Below are 6,000 nucleotides of genomic sequence, written 5' to 3' on the forward strand. Positions count from 1 at the left end.
CTGTTATTCAGAGTTCAGTAGTTTGTGTTTTGAAGGTTTTCCAATTCTGCACCATCTTGGAAGGCCAAACTCACAAGATAAGCTAGGTCTAGACTTCATCTAATCACCTGGTATTGGTGATTTCGTTTTCTAGAAGAGCAATCAGACCTTCATTTTCTTTGCTAGATTTGATTTATCCATCTTGCAGTGCACAAACACAATTATAATTGGAATAAATCTCATCGAGTCATGTAGAGAAAACTCCAGCTGCCACTTTTTATGGATTCAATTCCAAGTTACCCCACATGGCTTATCCATTTAATCCATCATTTGCTTTGTGGAGGAAACTGGTTAGGATATGATTAAGGGTGATGCTAAAAGAGAAAAACAAAGTTAATCCTAAAGCCATATGAACAGATCCTTTTTCATTTTTTTGGATAAAAGCATATTGACAGATCTATTAAGCATCTGATCATTATGATTCAATATAATGAAAAAAAGGGTTCACAAAACACAGAAACTGAAACCATTCCTCCAAAAACAAGGCACCAAAAGAAAAGAGCCCCTCTTGGATTGCTGATATACTCATCATATCCTCGTTCATCACATCTCTAGCATGCACCACCTTGGTAGCAATTAATCTGAGATGGAGAAAGCTGAAGAAAGAAATACCACTTATCTGCCTAAAGGCAGAAAAAGTAAAGGAACTTAGTTCAATTGAAAGTAAAGGTGCGGTTGAGGATCATGAAGTCCATTTTGGAGGAAGGTCTAATTTTGAAGGTATTGTCATATCTGCCCTTCACTCTGACATACTTTTGTAACTTTTTGCCAGCAATTGTTCTAACACATTTGGATTCTCATCAGATGTATTCTCCAAGTTCCTAAATGAAACTGATGGTTCTAACATTGGAGTCTTGGTGTGCGGACCAGAATCACTGAAAAGGGCAGTTGCATCATTGTGCCAGCAGAAGTCCCAATGGTTTAACATAAGAGACCAGAAAAAGAAACCATACTTGAGTTTCCATGCCCTCAACTTTACACTCTAGTTACACCATTAATACAGTCATCGAGCAACAAAAAAGTCCTACTTTTATTGCACACTTCACCCATCTATCTGAATCAGTTGCAGCCCTTGAAAATAAAAGAAAATAAAAGAAAATAAAAGGGGATGTAAAAATGAAGTTGATATGTTGCAGAGATGTGCCCTTTTTTCTTTATGGTTCTTTTGCACTTAGCAAGTGACAAGAAGGGTAGTCTATTTAGGTAGAAACCATGACAAATTTCCAATACTGGTTGCTTTCATTTTTCCATGTTTTAGGCAACACTTTATCAAGTCATGCTTACATCTATATGCAGACAACACTGACTCTATCCAGCAAGTGGCAACCATTTGGCCAAATTGGCAATTAATACCCAGACCACGTATGATCTGGTTAGATGACTTGATTATGTTATTTAATTATTTAATCGCATCAACCATTACATGATCACATTAACAAACAAATCATATCATATAATTTTGTTAAAAATTAATGAATCATATCATGTGATTACTTATAATTAATATAATATTTATCAAAATTTATTGATTATTATAAATATGATTTTAAATTTTATTTTTTAATAAGTTAATTTTAATTAATAATTTAAGTAAAATTAGTGAATTTTCAATTCGAGTATTTAAATTTGAATGAAGGCAAATTGTTTTTGTTAATCACCAATCAGGATAAAAAGATGTTTCACCTCACATCAAGTGGGGATGTAGCTCAAATGGTAGAGCGCTCGCTTTGCATGCGAGAGGCACGGGGTTCGATCCCCCGCATCTCCATATTTTTGTCTTTTCCTGCAAAACCAATGAAATTGGGCTGACGCTTAACCATTAATGAAACTATAGGAATCAAAGACCCAACCCTGCAAACAAGGTCGAGATGGCCTTTAAATAGTGGGCCTATAGCCCAAGCCTTATACCTTTGTTGGACCCCATCCATCCAATAAATAGCCCATATTGCTCAAAACGATTTTACTTCAGGGTCCATTAAGAAAAACACACAATGAAACTACACAACCTGATGTAAAATTTTGTGCAACCAAGTGCGCAAATTACTATTAACACCCCTTCTCCTATAGTCCAAAAAATATAAACCACCAAACAGATCGAAACCAACAAAAAAAAAAAAAGAGTTAACTCTGTCGGTTTTTGTGGTTTCAATTTTTTTCATATAACATCCTATGCTTTCTTACTCTATGTATAACTTTCATTCTCATAGGAGTTAAGCTGTTAATTTTTTTTTTTCCGTAACATTGTCAAAATGTTATCAAATCAAAATTAATCTAATCTCTTGCGAAAATAAAAGTTATCCACATAATGCTAATTGGAAAAAAAATTCAAATTATTTCGTTTGGAAAAAAAAAAGCTGTAAAATGTCATGCGAAAATAATTTGAAACCACGAGAAATGTAGATGAAATTTGTCCAAAAAAATTAAGATAAATGTAAGAATGTTTAGAAATATATCCCTTTTCCTCAAGGAGAAAAAGACAACATTGCTCTTTTATAATGTTTGCAAGGGAAATGACTGGTTAAAACATTTCTTGGTTCCAATAGAAAGGGATTTCCTCGTTGTCATCTCATACCTTTTGTATCTTGTGATCTTTAATAATGTTAAATTACTTTATAAATTCAATTCGTGTTAGCAGTATTTCTATCTTAATTTAGACGTTGAATACGTTTCTGTTTGAAAATCTCGATATATACGATAAAATTACGTCGATTTTTGTTGTTGGACAACGATTCCAATACCTAAAGAAAACTGATGAAGATTTTTCTATTCATCTGAAAGCTACCATTAGATTGAAAAGAAAGAGCAGAAGCATCCAACAACGAAATGGAGGACCAGCTGTTTTGTTCACTCTCTCAAACATTGTAGTGATCTGGGACTACAACTTGAGGATAGTGTGTTGTTTTCAGCAGAAACATACCCACGAGGCACCCCTCCTTTCATATTCGTCTCCCCTTGACCAAGTAAAAAGAATCTGCCATCACCCCAGCAGATGCTGCTCATTCTTCTTCCCATCATTGTCACTTTCTCGAGAAAAAAGAAAGATTCAAGGAAAATATGGAAACCAACGGATAAAGACAGCGTCTCTAACACGATGCATGTGGTCACAAATTCACGACCTACACTTCAATAGAGCACAAGGAAAGTGATCACAGATACGGCCAGACCTAGGCTCATGATGATGATGATGATGATGCTCTCCTCCCACCCGCAGGCCCAGCACCCCACTTTCCTTTGTTTAACCTATTTTCGAGGAATCTCCATCATGGCACCACAAAGCCCAACAGCTGTCTTCCACGTGTCCCTTTCCATGCCACGTCTCCCTCCACGTGTCCTCCCCGAATGTTCCTGTGGGTGGACAGGGATTCGATCATCTGCAACCAGGATGTCTCCGACGTATATGTTTTCAGGATCCTGCTGCGTGCAGGCAGGTTTTTGTTTCTGACACGACAAATCTTTGGCAAAGTGGCAATGAGGTAAATATCATGCAGCCATTGCTTCTAGTTCTAGCCAATGATGTTTTCCCATATATATACCTTTCTAGGACCAAGCATGATCCCCACACTAATGCCAAGCAGTTTTCGTGGGTTTTATCCTCTTCAAATTCCCAAGCAGAAAAGGCTGGATAATTTCTTGACAGGATAAAATTTTGTTATGAAATGAAACAAGGTTGCATGCATGGCCCAATGTTGGATATTGCCAAGGAAATGCAACTAGGGCAGTAGATGATATGCTGGAGACTTTTCTTTTTCTTTTTGTTTCATTAACTAATTTGAAACTTCAAAGAATTTGATCAATAGGTATAATAACCGATATGGTATTCGTTAATTTTAAGATATTTGAATTTAAATCGAATTAAAATTTAATTATTTAATATTTTATCCGAACACAATTAGAAATTAACACTAATTATTCGTATTCGAATTCGATTATAAATATTTATAAAAAAAAAATTCAACCCCAAAACAAAAATAAATTTAAAATCAATTTTTATATATTATTAATAAAATTAAAATTAATAAATTAAAATTAACTTGTAAAAAAATAAATTGAAGTTTAAATTTAGGTTCAGGTAGTGTGTACTCTATGATCATTGTCCAAACCTGAGATAATTTTACTATCTAAACTCGATTATAAGAAATCTAATTTTATAAAATTGGGTCGGGTAGTATAAGGTATCCTATTATAAAGTGCTTATTGTTAGGCTAGTTTGGGTTAGATTTGTTTATCTCCATAATTAATTGGAGTGATAATCATTTGCTTCATCAATACTTATAATTAGAATAATTAAGATTTGTTTTATTGCTGCATTTACTAACTTTTTTATATTTTTTACATCTCATAATGTTTTTATATTAAAATTTTCATGTAAAGAGTAAAATCATATTAGTACATTATTATTATTATTATTAGAATAGATTATTGTTTCCTTTTTTGTTCTACGTTTTAACTATGAAAAGTTATTATAAAACTAATAAAAAGCAAAACTATATTTGATTAGAAATAATCATATAATTAAAAAATTATTTTATTGATTTATAGTATAATTATTTTTTATTTTTATGTAAAACTAAAATCCCATATTTTTCTTTATTTCGATGACCAATAACTTTGATTAGAAGAAAGCCAAATGTATGGTGAAGATGTAGGATTTGGGTCATTTTCAGGAACTGAGTCTTTGCTTCTTTTCTTAAACCATACGGGTTTAATTTGTAGCTAAAATTAGGACACCATGGCCCATACAAGTGCCGACCCTAAATGACTCAATTTACTCACCACATCATATTAGGTGCATTTCTTCTTCTATACGGTTAGTAGGGAAAAATTATTTTATATAGACCCTTCATATCATGTTATTTATACGCGTAACCATTAATATTAATTGAAATTAGCAATTTTGTCCATGTCATAATTTCTCCTCCTATATTATGATATTTATATACACAACTGTTAATGTTAATCGAAATTTACAATGTTTTTCACATTGAAATTTCTTATGGATATCAAATAACAAGTAATATTTTAATTAATAACAAATAATTAACTATTAATTATAAAAATACTCGAGATTTGACTCATTGATTGATATATGATCTTTTATTTAAAAAGCAGGGATTTGAATCCCTCTTCTTCCAAATTCAAAAAAAAAATCATAAGGGTTTATTTAATCTAAAATAAAAATATAAGAATTTAATTAAATTCAATAAAAAATAAAAATTTATTTAATTTTTTAAATAAATCAATAATTTTTTAAGTATTATGTTTTCTCATTATTAAAAAAGTAAGGCCACGTGTCGTTACCAGGGATGATTAATTTTAAAGATAGTAATGGAGAACTTAACATGATGGATGAACATGATAAGATTTGCTTGCAAATCTTACTTAAAATGACTGTAAAGGTGGATAATGGAATATTTGGTGTTGTCCCATTTTATTTGTTTTTGTTTGATTTTTGATCAAATAAATTTAATTTTGATAAAATTTTTCTAAAAATATTATATAAAATTAAATTTTAAAAAAATATGTTTTTCAAAGTTCAAAGTTCAAAATTCAAATTTCACAAATTTTACTTTTTTAAATTTTATAACTTTATGGTTTTATTAAAAATAATGGTTAAAGTTGAATTTATTTGATTAAAAAACCTAATAAAGAACAATTTTTTTCAAAATTAAATTATTTTCATTACAAGCCCATGTGATTTTGCCTCAATAGCAATTCTCAAAGATTTTGTTTTCGCGATAAAGAGGAAACCTGAAATATTAAAGTTCATATTCAAATCTCGTCGTATATGAACTTCGTCTAATGTATTGTTGAATTTGTCCATTGATATATTGGTCCTGTCATTGAATTATTATATAAAACGTGATTCTTTATTGTGAACGTAACTTTTACATATATATATATATATATATATATATATATATATATATATATATATATATATATATATATATATAAAAAAAA

The 6,000-nt window shown here is 30.9% G+C and overlaps 1 non-coding gene across 1 annotated transcript; it reads left to right on the forward strand.

The window, feature by feature from the left end:
• On the forward strand, positions 1,735 to 1,807 carry TRNAA-UGC. The gene has a single exon. It is a non-coding gene; the product is annotated as a tRNA-Ala (tRNA).

This window comes from Theobroma cacao, chromosome 3, assembly GCF_000208745.1.
Source record: "Theobroma cacao cultivar B97-61/B2 chromosome 3, Criollo_cocoa_genome_V2, whole genome shotgun sequence".
Lineage (NCBI taxonomy): Eukaryota > Viridiplantae > Streptophyta > Magnoliopsida > Malvales > Malvaceae > Theobroma > Theobroma cacao.